Source organism: Melospiza georgiana, chromosome 17 (assembly GCF_028018845.1).
Source record: "Melospiza georgiana isolate bMelGeo1 chromosome 17, bMelGeo1.pri, whole genome shotgun sequence".
NCBI classification, from domain to species: domain Eukaryota; kingdom Metazoa; phylum Chordata; class Aves; order Passeriformes; family Passerellidae; genus Melospiza; species Melospiza georgiana.
Window position 1 is genome coordinate 8390956 of NC_080446.1, and position 18502 is coordinate 8409457.

The 18502-nt window shown below is 41.4% G+C and overlaps 1 protein-coding gene across 2 annotated transcripts in view; it reads right to left on the minus strand.

The window, feature by feature from the left end:
* The window catches only part of EYA2 (EYA transcriptional coactivator and phosphatase 2), an 86652-nt gene extending 68453 nt beyond the window's left edge, over positions 1 to 18199 (minus strand). For both annotated transcript variants that reach the window (XM_058036140.1, XM_058036139.1), the window contains exon 1: positions 18142 to 18199. The gene's annotated coding sequence lies outside the window, so the exon portion shown is untranslated. The remainder of the gene's footprint in view (positions 1 to 18141) is intronic.
* Between the last annotated feature and the right edge of the window lie 303 nt (positions 18200 to 18502).

Consider the following 18502-nt stretch of genomic DNA (forward strand, 5'->3'; position numbering starts at 1 on the left):
CTCAGCAATGCCATGTATTTCTCTGCCCTGTTCCAATTGTAGAATCTTCTCTAAGGCTCTCTAGATTAAGACATTGCACTAAGACAACTTTACATCACCTCCAAGTCACTATTACAGGCCAGTGAGAGGTATAAAACCTGTATTTAGAACCTGGGTACAAAGACAACTAACAGGAAGGAGCAAACAAGATTTAGGAATTTGTTATGAAATACAGATCTTCCATTCCTATAATAACTGGAGCAATCTGGAATTGAACGGCATATACACTACCCAAATATTGGCTTTCTTTTTCTTTATCATAAAATCTGATTATTGTGTGGGCATTTAATATTAGGGCACTGTCAGTTATAAAACAAGACCTGTATATTTGACAGAAAAGCCATTTCAAACCTGCAGTTTGTTTTGTAAATCAGTGTAACTCTGGTTGCATTTAATAAGCATGAGAAACAGAGAATTTTACATTTACTTTTTAAAATGTACTTCTGAGCTCAGACAAGCCTCAGAGGTTTGGTTGTTTCAGCTCTTCAGTTCTGCCCACAAGCTGGTAAAACCATTATTGCCACAGAAACCTCACAGGAGCAATAAAACAAACAAACAAACAAACAAACAAACAAACAAACAAACAAACAAACCCAAGCACCCACAAAAACCTAAAATCAAAACAACCTATCTTCATCTGCATGCACATGACTGAAAAATACACATGCAATCAAGCTACAATTAGCTCCTGACACCATCAGCAGCCTCTGATGTCAGAGATCACCTGCAGTGCATGAGATTTTCAAAACTAAACATTTCTTTTCACTCTGGGCTCTGTCTGGTTCTCTGCTTGCAGCCCAACATGAATTGTAACTGCAGGCACAGAGGTGAGGCTGTGGGACCAGCCCTGCTGCACCCCTGGAAGCTGAAATGCTTGAGCAAAGGTGAGGAGGTCGGAAAAGGGCAGAGTCCCAAGCCATTTTAAGTGGTTCAGCTAAGCAGGGAAGGCTAATGGGAAACCATTTTAATTTGTTACAGTCATCCCCAGCGAATAAAAGGACAACGTTTTTCTTCAGCAGCTTGATTACAAAGCAGTAAATCCCTCTGTGTATATAAAAGATCTATGAGCACTATAGATCAAATGTCAAAAAAAGATTTGTACTTTGTGTTGGGAACAGTTTTACATACTCAATCATTCTCATTTTTAAATACTTCCAACAATTATTCTCTCCCTAGAAGCAGACACATGTAAGTAATTCTGCCATTCTCATCTACAGAGACACAAAGTAGTGACATTTTTGCAGCAAACTCTTTTGGACCTTCTCTTTCCATAAACACCTAAAAAACACAGTTTTGAGCACAGAAACACGTAATTTTTCCCTCTCTCCCAACAACACTGACTCTTGTTGGTAACAAAAATTGATGCTGCTTCAAGTACTGGCTGCAATCTCTGCTTTACAGACCCCAGGCAGCAGCAAACAAGGCACAGCTCAAGGTGACAATATTCCCCAGCAGCAGAAATATCTTGGAGTAAGATTATGCCAGAATAGGATTGTTCTCCAGTTGCTGACTGGGTTTTTGTGCAAGGTATCAGTTTCTTTTTCCCCGACAAACTGCCAGTTCTGATAGACCCACAGGCCAGCATACAACCTATTTCATGCACTCACCTAACATGGAAAAGCATTTAAAACAGTGAAAGTTGTAGCTGTACAGCCACAGGTTCTTTTTCAAAAAGAGGAATTTTTTTTTTTTTAGTTGGAAGCAGAATTTTTAGGCATAGAAGTAAAATGTTCAGCCATTAGGAATTATTAAGCTTTTCTAAAGATCTATAATTCAGAGGCAAACCCCAAATATTTGGTTTATTCTCAACAAAATAGTGACCTGGTCATGGCAATTTGTATCTTGTACCCACACGGGTTTTTTCTCTGATCATAAGAAATAAATACTCTGAAGCAAGAAACATTTTAATTACATCTACATTCACAGCAGGTCTTGGAGTTCTACCTGCTGCTGCAATCAAGAACCACCACACACTGAACCACAGAACTCTGTAATGCAGACTCAGCACTGCATGCTAAATAGTTCTGTCCAGTGAACTTTGCAGAAACCTTCCTGCACTGAGTTTGCCTCTTGATGAGGAACTTCAACCAGCCCTGCAACTGTGGAAACCCCTGAGGTAAAATATCCGGACAGCCCCTAGCGACAGCTTAGGAGAGATGTTACACCATGGCCAGCACTTGCACCAGGACAAGGGGCCCTTACAGCAGCAGCATCACATTACCAACAGCTCAGCCGTGGGGTGGCAAAGCTCCCTGACAGCTTTATTCACCTTTTCTTACTCCAGGACAAAATTCTGCTGCTGGCACCTCAAGTGCACAATGTATACCTGCTGCCTCAGGCGCTCACACCAACATTTCTCCCCTTCCAGTGTCTTGAACTAACAATTTTTGTGGCATCCTCAGCCAGGTTTTGGAGAGGTCAGCTCTGTCTTTAGCAAACTTTTCTATACAGAGGCAAAGCTGTACATCACATGCAGTGTAATTTTTAAGAGGCTGAATTTTAACACTTTTAATCCATTTATTGTCAGTAAGAAATTTTACAGCAGTTTGGACGTGTGGATATTGACCCCTGGCCAAAGCAGGCTCTGGTGTTTGTGTTCTGTCTGCCCACAACACTGCCTGTCACTTCTAGTGGCTGAAATGTTCTCTGGTGTGGTTTTGCAGAGTGTCCCTCCCTGCTGAGGGCTACACACCACCAGTTGGGCTCCAGCTCATCTATGGCTCTGCTGAGCTCATGGGGAGCAAGGGGAAGGAGTGAGAACAGCAGGGGATGGGACCCAAAGCTAAATAAATCAGTGTTGCTTTGATCCTTTGGGATGAGGATGCTGTAAAAACACATGGTTATTAGAACTGTGACTTTATTGGTTAAAGAGCTGGCTATTGGCACTGTATTTCAGCATGAACTTACATGATGGTACTAAGTACAAAGTGTTCATTCTGTTTGTGGCTATAAGAATTAATCTCTTCCATGTGCAGAGAGGAGGGTGTGTGATAATTCAGCTGAGATTCCTGTTGGTAGTCTGGGCAAGCACTCACCAGCTGCAGGGCTTTCAACAATGCACAGCTCCAGCTCCAAGAACAAATGATGTAACTAACACCCCTCTGAGTGCTGCCCAGCAGGGCCACAGCAGCCTGCTCACTCCAGGCTCTGCATCCAAGCAGGCTGTCAGAAACCTGAAAACCTGAAACTAAAAGGTGAGTTTCTCCCCAAGCACTCCAACATTTAACTCTGGACGGGATTCAACAGCTAATGGACATTGAACGAAATGGTATGGTTCTAATAGCTTGCATTTGCCTCAATAATAAGAAAAGGTCTGATCCTGATTATTAAAAATGAAAAACTAATTTGCAATGTTTATGTGGATGGCAGCTTTATATGGATGATAGAAATGGTCCAACTGCCTTTACAATCCAGCTGGAACAAAGTTTTCATTTTTCTTTTTCATGAAATTTCATTTATTATGAGCACTGTGTCTCAGTAAGGCAGCTGTTGGCAGCGAGATGTGAAATTTAAGTTAAGCTGGTTAGTACCAAGAGCCAAGCTATAATATGTTTTTGTCAGAGAGAAGTTTTCCTTGTATATATGCAGTAATTAAAATGGTTTGTCAGTCAATCCTATCAACCCCCCCGAAGGAAGAGATAATGCTATTTTAAAACACAATTTACAAATTGCAACCAAGAAACTGGGATTGCTACAGCTCATTTCAGAGAGGTCTTAAGTAGGTAATGCACCAATGACTTCAGAAATTAGGGATACCTGGTTTTCATCACTGTCCTACTAATACAGTGTCGGATTTTGGGCAAGTCACTTCTGACAAGATTCCAAACGGGAATTAAATAAGGATCAGTGTGTTACTATGATACACTGAGGATGTCTCACACAGCCTGCACCTGGAGGAAATTGTCCTGGGCTTCCTATGACTGGGGCAAGCACTCCTGTCATTCAGTACATAACCATGATTCTCCTCCAGCTTCTCTGGGTGTTACAAAAGAAAGCAGCAGTAAACTTCCCATCTTCCTCTGAACCTCCTCTGGAATGTGTTTAAGATGCACATTTCAAAAATACCAACCTAAAAGTGCCCTTGGGAAACAGGTGGATGAACAGGACAGGACTTGGCACACGCTGTAGGAAGTTCAAGCCAGGTAAGGGTTGAAATTTTATAAATTGAGTAAAAGAGAACATAAAAAAACCCCATGTAAACTGAAGTATTAAGCTGATCAATCCTCAACAGCTACAATGACTACTTGCAAATTGGCTCCTTTCCCAAATTCTTGCCTGGAAGTTCAGCTATCCAGGGTAATTGCAAAACTGTATCATCATCTATCCTGAGATTTGATTAACTCCTATTGATTGCAAGCATTGAGAGGCTTTACTACTGACCAAAGACACAACCTGTCCCTGGGCTAGCCACAGCCTCCTGCAGTGACCAACAAACTCATCTTTTACTGTTTTTCTACAGGATGAACTTGCTGATCCAGCCCACAGCTCATCAACGGCACCACCGCCAAGGAGGAGACAGGAACACACAGCCAGGCTGAGCAGGACACAGCTCTCAGCCAGATATTCCAGTCTGGAATTGTGATATATTTTTGTCATAAATGGGATCTATCAACACCATTGCTTCAGGAGGGTCCCACTGCCCATGGGGTGACTGTAGCTCCACCTAAGACAAACCGAAATTACTCCCCTGTTCAGGTGACAGCTACCTGCACTTCCCTGTAAACACAGGATTACAATTAAATACTCCAACACAACTGAAGTTGGCACCACTTTTACCATTATAATGTTACCTGACAAACAGATTAATTTAATGGCTTTGAGGACTCTGCCCATACCACCTAATCCATAAGTTATACACAGGCTTTTAAGCAATTCTTATTTGATATCTACTTTAGGTATTTGCAGCTTTGGGTGTTTACTTCTTGTCATGCTTACAGCTTGACAGCCATCTACTGCAGTTAAAAACAGAGCCAAAAAGTTCAACTAAAGAACCAGAAAATTAAATTGCATTTAGGGATGGGTGGGAGGCTGCTCACTGACATTTAGTATCAGTGAACACAGTGGCTGGCTTCAGGGTACTTGCAAGTATTTTTGAGCCAAAGAAAGCTTAGCAGGTTCTTTCCTCCAAGCAATTCTTTCTCTGAGGAGTTTTTAAAGGGATAAGCATTGGGATTTACTCTTCTGAGATTACATGCATTGTGTTAAAGACAACTGGATTGTATCTCTTTTGTATTGAAAAAAAAATAAATCTGCCTTGTCAGCATCTAGAGGGTTAAAACCCTCAGATTAAAAATGCATTCAGTACATTCAAAAAGATGAGAGCTGGTGGCCATCACTCCACAAGTACTGCCTCCAAATACACACTCACAGATTTACAGCAATATAAAAATTCAAGGCTGGCAAGAAACTGAAATGAGAATAAAACACATATGAATCATGCACACAACTAATTAAACATGAAAATTATCTTCACAGTCACTTACCTTCACCATTGTAAGTTAACATTCAGCAGAAGAAATCTGAGAAGTGTATTTTAGACATGTGCAATCTGGGAGTAATATTTCTTTTAAACTCATGTCAGGATAACACAGCTTCCTTTCCAAGCACTGATTATTTTGGGCTCTCCTAAGTGAAGCGAAAAATGCTTAAGACTGAACACAAGCCTTGGCTGACAGCACTTAAGTGAGCCTGGAAATCTTCAAATTTACCGTGCTGGGAACTGCTGTGTAACTTCTAGGCTAAGGCTTCAGGGCAAAGCATACCTATATTCCATCCACTCACAAGTTAAAGAAATCAGATTTTGGCAACTAAACTCTGACTTCCTTTTGCATAAATAATGCACCAACATCTGAGCACCCGACTGTTCACTGTCAGGGGACCATGTGAAAAACACCTCAACAAATCACATCCCAGCTATTTCTTCTTTACTAACATTTAATTTGCAGAATACAATCCAAATTGCACTTCCCAAAGTCACAAGGATGTATCAGCCACTTCAGGCACTACAAAAATAAACACAACAAAATTTGGAGCTTGCTTTTCAGTGATGCTGAAAAACTCCTGTATGAAATAACTTCCATGAGTATAAGCCAAGAGTAATTACAAAACTTTGAGTTCCAGAGACTACAACACTGCAGGTTCCATTCTGCTTCTTCTGGTAATGGTATTTGCATCAAGGATGAGAGCATCCACTTGAGGAAAGACAGAGAGCATGGTGTTGGCACAACAAAGCCCTTTCATTAAGGAGACATCTGGGCCATTAAGAGCAGTCTGCTGGGGAAGGCTGCACCTCGCTAGATTGGGTTTCAAACCAAGTTCTCCATGAGGTGTTGAGCAAAAGAGAATTGGCTGCAAGCAGGACAACACAGGCCTGGTGGGTTTTGTTTACTGTGCAGTTGAAGCACCACTAAATGATTAATGAAGGGCTGACAGCTTCTTTGGAGAGTAGCGGACAACATTTTGGGGCAAGACTTTGGCTTGTCAGGTTAAACATAAAAAAGCTTACATAGAGCTCTCACTCCTGAGCTCACTGCCGTTCAAATGACTTTTCTAACTTGCTTCCCATGGCAAGAACATAAATGTAAGGCCATCTTGAGGAGAAAAAAGCAGCACAACAAAATGTTAGTTTGCCAGAGCATCTATTAGCACACATTCATATGTGTGATAACACCAGCAGCACACTTTCATTACCACCTTGTTAGCAGTTACAGACAAATCTTCAGCAAGATCCCTCTCAAAGTAAACCTAATTCCACTGAGAACAGCAGGATCATTTACCCTCCTCACAAAACCTCTGCCCTCCACTCTCCAGGCTCTTCTTAGGCACAGAGCTGCCATCAGCATCAGGAATGGCAAGTGGCTCATGAGGAACTGAACATGCCTTCCTTAGGAGCATAAATAAGGTAAAAAAATGCTGCCATGCAAGCTTAAGGTTAATGTCTGAAAAGCCCTGAAGCCCAACATATCAAGAAAATTTTATATGTTATTTAAGCCTTGGATGAATGACTAAAATCAAGAGGATGGCCACCATTTGTTGGCAAGACCATCTCATCTGTTTCTACACTTTAGCTATGAATATTAATAGACAGGCAAAAAATCCCAAACATTAAAGAAGATTTGGCTTCTGGAGAGGCAGGGAAGAGAAGTCCCCTACAGGAGCCTTTCCAGTCTTCAGAGCAGTTACAAATTTTCTGCCAACTTAAAATCAAAAAACACACTTAAGAAAACATATCTAGGAAATGTAACATTCTGAACATGTAAAAAAAGTGTCTCTAGTTCAAGAATTCATGTAAAAGACAACACATTTCACAGCCAGCACGTTACCATCCAAGTACAATTACATTTTCAACCAAAATCATTCCCCAAGCTGAGTCTGTTTTGCCTGTGATGGGAGTTAGTGAGTGAGCTCCCTGTTCTTATCTTGAACCAGGAGCTTTTTTTCCATATTTTCTCCCCTGATCTGTTAAGGATGGGGAGCAGGTGAGGAGCTGGGTGGACATCTGGCCATCCTCAATCCAGCACACATGCAAGGGTGTTTGTTACTCATCTCAGTGCTTTGACTGAAGAATACACTATAACTGGAAGAAATGCAGCAAATCCCATAAATTTCCTTTCCAATAATCTCCTTCTGACAGAACATAAAATCCTCCATTTCTCCAACTAACCATAGAACAGCTGAGATTAAATCTTCCCAGTGAGAAACATAACTGTGTTACCATGGCCTGGACTCTGCAGGGCTCCCCCTGCGACATAAACACCTCCACCACAAAGCTCTTGGGCAGGTTGTTTCCAACATTCATGTTGTTTGTTGGGCAGGTTGTTTCCAACATTCATATTGTTTGTTGGGCAGGTTGTTTCCAGCATTCATGGTGTTTGGTGCAGCACTCACTTCTCCTTCCCAAATCTCTAACACCATGGGAGTCCTAACACTGCATCACCACTTCTACCATAAAAATGTATTGCAAACACTCTTCCCAAACAACTTTTTGGTTTGGACTAAACCAGAAAGCCCTCAAGAAGCAAGACTGCTGCTGCTGCAGGGTCAGCGGCTTGTTCCTTAAGGGAGAGAGACTGAAATCCTTACTTCACTCTCCCCTGGGCCTGCGTTGGCTCATGCTCCCCTCACTCCAAGCTGTTGGAAATGGCAGCACTGGAAGGACAAGAGTGGAGTTAAAATTTTGTTACTGCAGCAAAAGGCAAAGTGAGGACACCACACCAGTCTCTGAACACTGGAGCAACTTTCTGTTGGGGAAAAATGACTTGTCAAAACACTGATGTGGCACAAACACCACGCTCTCTGCTGAAAGCTTCGAGCTGCAGATATTCCCTAGCAGCTTTTTCACCCAAGCCTCGCATTCAATTCATTACCATGATATAGAATAAAAGCCATCAGTAAGCAGTGTGGCTGCTTTTTTTTTAGCAATGCAGTTCTTCCTGCAGCAATCACCAGGATGCAGTAGGTGCAGCTGCGAGCAGAACTGGGCATTGCTGTGTGCCAGAGCTCCTCCTCAGACTTGTCCCCATGAATTCCACTGAAGCCTGCAGGTAAAATCCTTCCCCAGGCATTTTACCCTGATTGATAGCTTCAGAGCCTTCCTTCACACGACTTAGGCTGCTTTCCAGACCTTTATTTTTCCTCCTTTTTGTAACTGTCTCCAACGGGAAGTTGCACTCGGTTTTTTCACCGTGCGTTTCTCTTAGAACTGACATCTCTGCATTGTAATGAAGGAACCCCTGGGTATTAGTGACAAATTAGTCACCAGCTAGAGAATATTTTCTTTTCATTTCTATACCAGGTGGAAGATATTAAAATCTCGAGAGGAATTTCACCTGCTCTGCCACAATAAATCATCACACAATTTTCTTTTATAGTGACTTAATTTTACTGCCTCTAAAACCTCATCACCATTGAAACAGTCTTCTGAACTTGGTCAGGGAGACTTTATAGTAAATAGTATGTATTTAATTATGCTTTGAAAATAATGTGATTTCACTTTGATACTTTAAATGGTGTTTTTAAAATATGGAATTATTCTTTTCTGAGAAGAAAACCCATGCACCACCATAGGTAGAAATTAACAGAAAAATATTTTCCCTTGTGTAATTATCTAATAAGGAACAGTATTTTAAAAATCTCCAGAAGACCCCACACAGTCTGTAAAAAAAAGGAGAAATATGGCACTCACTATTCTTTGTCGAAGAACTTGTAAAATAGCAGCCAAAAGAGAAGGGAAAAAAATGTAAAAACACTTAGGTAGATTACTGAAGCCACAGGCCACTGAAATACAGCAAAATATTCACTGAAGGCAGAGATTTACCTTTTTAATTTTTTCTAGAAGGCTACTATGATTTTAGTAGTAATATATTATTTAAAAGTTGATTCTCAAAATGTTAACTTTACAACCACATATTTTGTGTCATTACAGTGGGGTTTTCTACTTCATAAAACAGATACATTTATAATCAAAGCTAAATACTACACAAGTGGCTTACAGCTTCTGATTAAATGGCTTCATATACATTTATGTGCTTTTAATCATCAATTAATTAATTTTTCAAATTATAATAGGTCCACTAAGTAAGCCAGCAGCAAAGGAGTTAATTTTACAACAGAAAATAACACCAAGACTGAAATTTAAGAGTCCTGCCTCACCAGCAAAAGGAGGGCTGAAGTGTGTCTATCAATAAATACAGCACATTAAGTCCACATCCAATTGTTTCTTCCTGTATTTGCCAAGAAAAGAGAAGAGCAGAAGATCAATTAAAAAGCAGAAATGTAAAACCAAAGCGTTAAACGCTACGAGATATTTAAGATCCCACAGTGTTCCTTACAAGCGCAGAGCATCACTCCCCCGCTTCTCCCGGGGGAGTTCCAGCTCCAATAATTACCTTCTGTCTGCTCTCAGGGTTCAAGTTCAAAACAATATTCATTTTCCACTTCCCGTGCTCAACCAGGGCACAGTGCTCCTGTGCATCACTCAGGAACCACCCTGCCCCACCACAGACACGGTTAAACCACTGCTGGGAGTGAATAATCCTGATTTGTGGCAGGGAGCTGGGGCAAGGAGAAGCCCTGGTCTTTAAGAGGGAAAGCATCAAGCTCCAGAATCAACACCTCTGACTCTGAGCAGCAGCATCCTTTATTACTCAGTTAGAAACCAAGACTTGTCTTCCTTTATTACATTGGATTAGAAACCAAGCATTTGTCTCCACATCCCACCCCTAATTATCAGGGGGGCCTAAATGGTGTTTCAGAACTAATCTAGCCCAGAAGGTTTTGCTGCATCTCAAATATTTTTACAGCAGACTCACTTGGCTTCCTCAGCCCCCTCCCCATCTAGTTCTGCTCCCCAAATTATATTCATCTGCTGCAGTGAACAGGAAGGATGGCTGCCAAACAAGCAATATGAAATCATATATAATAGGCAGAACACGCCTTCCTTCAAACCACAACTTAAGAGTTTTCAGGTGAAGAGACACTGAAGAGGGAAAGACAGCAAAGGTCTGTGAAATTGGCTATACAGAACATAATCTTACATTGCCTTGTGCAGGGTTACACACATTTACAGCATTGCTGAATGATTATGTATTTCTGGTCAGAGACCTAAGCTTGCCTCTTATTCAGAGAAATTAATTTTATTAAAAACAAGATTCCTCCAACATAGGTATTTACACAACAGGCCACTAAGGCTATACAGAATAATGATTTCATAATTTTATGTCAATAAATAAAAAGAAAAATGGTGTCTGCCTTATTTTCCTGCCACACACCTAACTCCACCAATACACTTAGGAGTATCAGGTCAGAGATGTGATACCATGGGCTAAGTCATCTCTCTGCAAATTTTTGGTACAGGAGGTTCCAACCACTGGTACCAAAAGGGCTGTGGTACCTCCCTCTCTCCACCAAATTCAGATTTACCATCTTTTTTAACTGCTGCTGGAAACTTTGCTGATTTGCAAACAGGCATTTGAGCATGGACAGCACAGAAAGATGATTCTCACTCTGGTTCTGCAAGGCTCAGGCACTGAAGAAGTCAGCTGTACTTGCACTGGCAGCACTTATGATGGGATTGAAAAAAAAATTAAATATGCACTTTTGTAACAAGTACAGAAGGTTTAAAACTGCTCCCACTCAATAAAGTTCAACCCTAAAGTGAAATGATTGGGAACTGCAGTGAGAGCACGACTGGATCTAATATATTTATGCACAGTTGAACACAAGGAAGGAGAAAATTTATGTATTTTGCTACAAGCATTAAGGCTGACATAATCCTAAATCTGTCTCAGTGAAGAGGAGTAGTATCAACACAGCACTTATCAAAAGTAAGCTAGCAAAAAACACGGGTTTATAAATTCAAAAATAAAGTCAGCATACAAAAGAAGAATAAAAAAGAAAATTTGGATACAGCAAAAATAACATTCACATGTTTTACTTAAAAAAGTGTCGTCTTTCAGAAAAAAATTGTGCTTTTCAGTTTGTTAAGGGGTGGAAAAAACAATCTCTCTTTTTCAAATAAAAAGTATTGCTCAATTTTAGACAAGATTTTGTCTTGTTTCACCCACAGTAGCAGGGAAAAATAATAAATTTACATAGCTTACAAAAATGAAGTACACACTGTCAACATTTACAGAGGATAAAGCAGTTTGTAAACACTTTTTGACTTGTTTTAGAAGCAAAGAATTGTCAGATAGATGCAATTAAACTCTATGGATGGTAACTGAGCACAGAGGAGCAGTCGCAAGGGGAATCAAAACCAGTGATACAGATCTATATTCAAAACTGATCAAAGTTCTTTCCAAAGTAGCTGTAGGACAATTACACAGCAAACAGCCAAATCAAATGTGTCATCAAAAGACACGATTTGCAATAGATGGAAAACTTGTCTTCAGGACAGCTGATGAGGCTCTCTGCGTGGTGCACAGACAGAGCTGTAAATAACTGGGGCCCCCAGTCTGCTCTGCTTACTCAACCTATTTAAAAAACAAAAGCATTTCAGATGCTTCCCCACTTTCCCCTCACTGTTTCTTGTGGGTGCCTGCGTAATCCTAGAGGCATGTCCAGTTTTTAAGGCATTTGCTGAGTTTAAGGAACATTCCCCACGTCGCCCTGTCTCTGGAAGTCCTGCTCTGGTTGAGTTTCTCTGTCAAGTCTGTTCTTTCCAGCATAGACAGAGGCACCAACTCTCCACGGGTTGACCAGTTACTATCTGGGCTGACTAGTATTAAATAATTTTCTTCATTTAGGATTATTTATTTAGCTAGGCTGCTTTCCTTCTCAAAAGCAGGGATGGCAAACAAGAATTTCTGCACGACGAGACCGAATGTCCAGAGTTAGGTGCTCAAGCCAACAGCACGAACTGACCTATCTTCTCAAACCTCTCTGCACATCACAATTAAAACTGGAACTTCTTTGATTGTTGCAACCCATAAAAGTAGTAGCCTACAGCCAGGAGCAGGCAGCAGAGAGAAATCCTGTTTGCAGACAGACATGGCTCTGGTAGAGCTTGAAATCTGTTATGCTGCTTTATGTAAAAACATTCCTGAAAAAGACTATTTTAGTTAAAATAATTCAAGACTTCCATTTCCCTGAATTATTAAGTGGTGTTGCAGCAAAGGCAAATTGAGGTTCTCCCATGCACCAATTTCCTCTCCAAAAAGCAGAAGGGAGATGAATGACACCAGCATTTCATGCAGCACTCACGCAAAGACACGGACGTGAAGAAATCTCAGGTTTGTAACCAAATACTTTAAACCTTCATTTCCTTAACAGAAAACCAGCTGGGAATAAGTTAGAAGTGGGCTATCATCAAGGAAGTTCCTAACATCTGAACAACAAACTTCAGTTCCACCACTCTCTGTGCATCAATAACAAACCCTTCACCTGCTTTTCAAATTGCTACGGCCCAAATCATATCCAGGCTCTCACAGCCTCGAGCCCATTTTCACTCTTTGTATTCAAACCTGGCAGCAACAACAAAAAAAAAAAAACCCAGCAGTCTTGCAAATAAGGAAATCCCACACCCCAACAAAACATGCACCCTGCTTCTACTAAATAAATGTCAGTCAACAAATAGGCACAAATTTCACAATGGCTGAGGTCATTCCCTCTAAGTCATTACGGTTTGTGGGTGAGTTTTCCTGGTGGTTTTAACATTGGTTTCTGTGATTGCAGCTATGCTTATTTATGCATTTAAGGCGTATGATCTAATACACTTAGGTTTAACTACTTCATTCTTTTGACATTCTTTCCAAATTATAAAAAGGATTCTTGGTGTTTTCACTGCCTTGGTAAAGCAACAAAATTGCTGTCCACATAATTTCTTAAAAATACAGAACAGAGTAAGTACTTGTTGAAAATAATTCAAAGGAAAAAAAACCCTACCCCAGACATTCCCTCCTCCAAGATAACACTTTTGCTCTCTCTCTCTCCCCTCCCTTCTGAGGGAACTTGCTATTTTTTTTATAAATAGATGTTTTGCTGGCTTTTTAAAAACAATATCCAGGCCTTAAGAGTGATTCAGCTACAACTTATAATCAACACAGTAGTTCAGCTCATTTTTTTCAGCCCTTCTATTTTTACTGTTATGCTTTTTAAAAACTGCACATTTGCGGTATGCTTCAGTCACATTGCATCTTCCACTGCACTTTGAATTCTACAATAATGCTCATTTTATTCAACACCTTTTGGTTATTATCTACCGGGGATCTTTGCTTGATAAAAATCAAAGAAGGCAATTTTCTACCTTTTCCTAATGGAAATTTAAATTATCTTCTCCCTCCAAGGCACAAAAAGCCCTAAGAGCCCTCATCATCCAATTGAGGATGGAGAAATTCACTGACTTGTAGGAAACATTCAGAAACATTTTCAAGAAGCTGAAATTAAAATTAAAATTGTGCAAGGAGATGGGTGTACACATCTCTCTCCCAATACTGTGTGCAGTGTGTGGCTATTACCTTATATACAGAAGTCACAGTAAAACACTTTAATTGACCTCTTTAAACTTGAGGCCATGGGTAATTCTGTATTCTGGAGCCCCTGATATGGTTTTATATGTCCAAGCATGCTTCTAATCCAGCAGCAGGAGGAGTGAGAACCCCCCACAAGCTCTGTGGACAGAGAAGGGTCCCATCCTGTCCTGCCACCTCTTGCAGCTCAGCACCCTCACCAGGTACTGTCCTGACTCCAGCTCTGACCCAGCCACACCAACAAAACCTTATTCACTGGCACACAAAGCACTCTCAGTTTCCCAAGCCATCACCCCAAATCTGTAAAATCCCTCCATCACAGCCACACACTGTGGGCACCACAACAATACCTCAGGCTCCTCTGTCCCCTCCCGCTCCATCCTTCCCAAGCTGCTTTTTCCAACCGAACCCCAACTACAACAATCCCCCACAAATTAGAGCAAACCTCCCTTGAAACTCCCCATAAACCTTACCACAACCCTGCAGCAGACTTCTGGCTTTGCACAGAGCCTCTCAACACCAGGGAAAACAGCTCAGCACGGCACTAAGGAAGCGTTTTCCGGGCACAGCAGAGGTGACAAACAGGAGGAGAGCAAAGCCAAGATGCCATCTCGACTTCAGGCAAACAACCCCTCCTGACCTCTGGCAGCTCCCACACACTATTAAACAAAAACTATTCTCTCCATGTTAATGAACCATGTACAATCTAACAGATAACGCTGATGTTAAATAAACATGTTTGTATGTGACTCCTAATGCCAGGACTTAGGCAGCTGCAGACAAATAATTTTAAATGGGAAGGATTATGCCCGTGTAATCTTTCTCATCTCACTTTACACATCTTTGAAATAATTAAAATATATAATTAAAGCACAAGCAGAAAGACTGAGTGAAAAGAGGTTTGACTATTTTTAATTATTCACTCTGTGACACACTCACTGAAACCATCTCTGCAGTGAACATTATTTTGGATCCAATTTTCCTCTCACACCTCTTGCAGCAGTAAATCAAGATCAACTGAACAGCCTGACAAAGAAGGGAGCTGGATCGGGTTTTGAATGCTGCAATAAAAAAATAAAATATTTTGCACAAGACTTAAATCCTTATTCCAGATTTCTCCTCCTTCAAACCTTGGGTAGCACCAAATCTACCTGCAAATGGTAGCACCTCCAGGCCCCAAATGACCCAACCAAGAGGAGCAATTATTTGCATCCTAATTGAAGGGCTTATCCTCACCTGATTAAAACAAGGTGTTTGTTAAACATCATTACTTGAGTTAAGATCTGCAAATAACGATGAAGTATTGTTTTAAGAATTTGACTGCCACGAAACAATTGTTTTCTGATGGGATCTCTTAATGAACAGTCCCAACCAGGATTTTCAGCAGAAAAGGAAGGGAAAGAGATTTGGCAAGTTCTCCCTATTCATATCAAAGTAAGCAAAATGCCAAGAGGTTTGAGTACTTACATTTTTTTAATAGACATATACTGAAAGAAAAATAAATCTTGTATTTTTAACTAAATTAAGCCCCCAAAAAGGAGGACATATTTAAGCCTGAATGGCTTTACTTAATATATACCATTGTTTATAACTGAATATATTTTTTTGTTCCTAACTATTTTCCTGTCATGTGCAGTACAGCGTGAAATTTAATGCAAATAACCTGATTGTTAATCCAGGATGCTCCTCCATGCACTACCCAAATATACAATGCTACTGGTGTGAAAAATACACAGGTACAATGAAACTAACGATACACTGGGAACGGCAGTATGAAATTTCCTTCTCTACATAATCTACCAAATGACCCCTCCACTTATTGGATACACTTAAAATATTCATATTAAAACTGCAGTGTTCCATGGCTTATGAAAAGTATTGAATTTGCAACTTCATTTAAGAGTTTGTCCCAAATAAAAGTTACCCCAGCCAGGAAAAATTAACTTGAAAATATTTTCTTGGCATTCTAAGAACTTCTGCTAGTTTTCACAGATTTATAAAATCATTTTTCACTGCATAAGCGATCTTAACAATCATTTCCACAGATTAGGTCTAACAACCTGTGAATTTATTGCAGAAGGAATTTACTGCAAGGAATAATTAGTCTTCAGCACTGCTCATGCTTGTTCTCCGGCTGAAGACACCTTAAGACCATCTGGTTACTGCAAAATTTGGCACAGAAGAAACAAATCTTACTGAAGAGAATTATAGCTCATTTCAGGATAGCTGTTGTACTACTGCACATCATAAATAACAGTTGGGAAGACAGCAGAAAATTAGTAACGTCTCTAATTGTTTTCTTTGTCAGCAGTGTGTACACACACACATTGACACACAAACACAGCCACGCAGAATTCAGCCCAACACCTCGCAGGCTTGAAGTTAAACATGCATAATATTTGCAGGATTAATAGCTAAATTATTAAATTTGCAGGGAAAAAAAGCATATTAACCAGCTGTGCATAGCAACACATGAGATTCTTTAAGTGATATTCTGAGATCAAGTTCTTTGTGTGAATACCTGAGTTTAATTCCTTCTTATAATTCAAGGCATATCCACAAACACCGTGGAGTTGAATACGGGGCTTATTGTTGGAGGGGGAGTTATCAACAACATTTTTATTTCTCCCTAATGAAGCTTTTCTAATGGAACCTAAGGCTGCCAATGTTGTGAGGTATTTGAAACAGGAACCCGTTTCAAAAAATTTCAGCCAAATAATGGTGATAAGATTAGCGAGTCATGGGAATCGAGTCTCCACGTACAATTTTAAAAGAAAAGGAGCTGAGGGGAGTGGGCTAAGCAAAGTAAAGCAAAACAAATCAATGAGTGTAAAACCAAAAGCATACACCACTTGTTATTTAGCCAAATGTTTTGACCTGTTGGTGGGTGAGTAGAAGAGGCACAAGAATTACGTGGACAATTTGACTCTGTAACTACACAATTCAATTTTAAACCATAAATTTAGATATTTTTTAAATTAAGAGTTTTAAGGTAGAACAATTAAGTTATCAGCTGCTGTACCATTTCAAGTAAATTTTCAAAACATGCTTAAAAAGTTTCTGGAATGTCTCCAAAACTATGAGTACTGATTATTTTCAAGGCATTTGTACTGCAAGTCTTTCCTACTTGCTTGTGTTACATCTGAGGGCACACGTAAAAATTCAGCTTCATTAAGAAATGGAAACAGTTTCCCCACGTGTAAAAAAAAAGACGATGAGAAAGAATTTATCCTGTCTGAAGCAACAAGTAACAAAACAATGCAATGCTAAATGTATGAAACTGTCTAAGAAGCATTACTTTAGACACAGATTTACTAGTTTAAATGTATGCCATCTTTTGTGGACCAGATTGCCCTAATACCCACAGATGTGGATAGCATGAAGAAATTTAAACATTCCTTCTCAATAAACTGGGGGAGAAGAAGGGGAGGGACCCTTCCACGGATGGCATTGCAGAGAGAAGAAATTCTCAGTAAATTAATGAAGTCCACAGGAGAGACAAAACAATAAACCATTCCTGCCAATGCTTTTAACGGCGCTCAGGGATGCGTGAATTTGATATTGCGCTGAACAAAATTTCTGTTAATATTTGATACACACCAATAAACTGTTTATTGGTTCACTACATGTATTTTAGCAATCACAACTTTATACAACAGAACATTATCATTATTTGAAACATTATCTGAACAACAGTAGCTGTATACCATGAATAATTTCCTTTAGAGGCCATTCACTGGGCTCAAGCACAATTTAACACTCTGGAAAGTTTACTCAAACTGCACAAATCACATACAAGTTCTCCTCATAGAAGCAGCACAAATCACATACAAGTTTTCCTCGTAGAATCAGCCGCGGGAAAGTGCAGCGGCTCATTTTATTTAAAAGCTATTAAAATCATTAATAAGCAGGACTCGCTTGACGGTAAAACCGAACCGCACGCTGCGCAGCAATTAACTCCCCGCGCTAATCCTGAGTCTCCGCACCCGGAGCCGCTCCGCGCTCCGCCGCAGCCGCCCCCCGACGGGCTCCGGAGCTCCGCGCCCCCCGCCCCGCGCCCGCGGAGCGCTCCGGCCCGCGGAGCCCCGGCGGGCAGCCCGCACCCGCGGAGGCGCGCAGCCCCTGCCCCACTCACCGGCGGTGCAGCGCGGAGCCGCGGCGCTGCGGAGTGTGCGCGCCCGCCGCGGGCGCAGTGAGCATGTGCGAGGCAGGCGCGCATGCCCGCGGAAGGGAGCGCAGCGGAGCGGGGCGGCGGCTCCGCGCCCCGCGCTGCGCCCCGGGCGCGCCCACCCGCCCCCTCCCCGCCGCGCCTCCCGCCGGAGCCGCCCGCGGGCTGCGCGGGGCGCGGAGCGCAGCGGCACGGGGGCAGCCCGGCGGAGCGGCACGGCACGGCACGGCACGGCGCGGCACGGGGGTTTCCCCTCGGCTCCTCTGCTCTGTTGCTCGTCCGGCACAGCCGCCCCTCCGCCCCCCGCGGCAGCCTGAGCCCGGGGCCG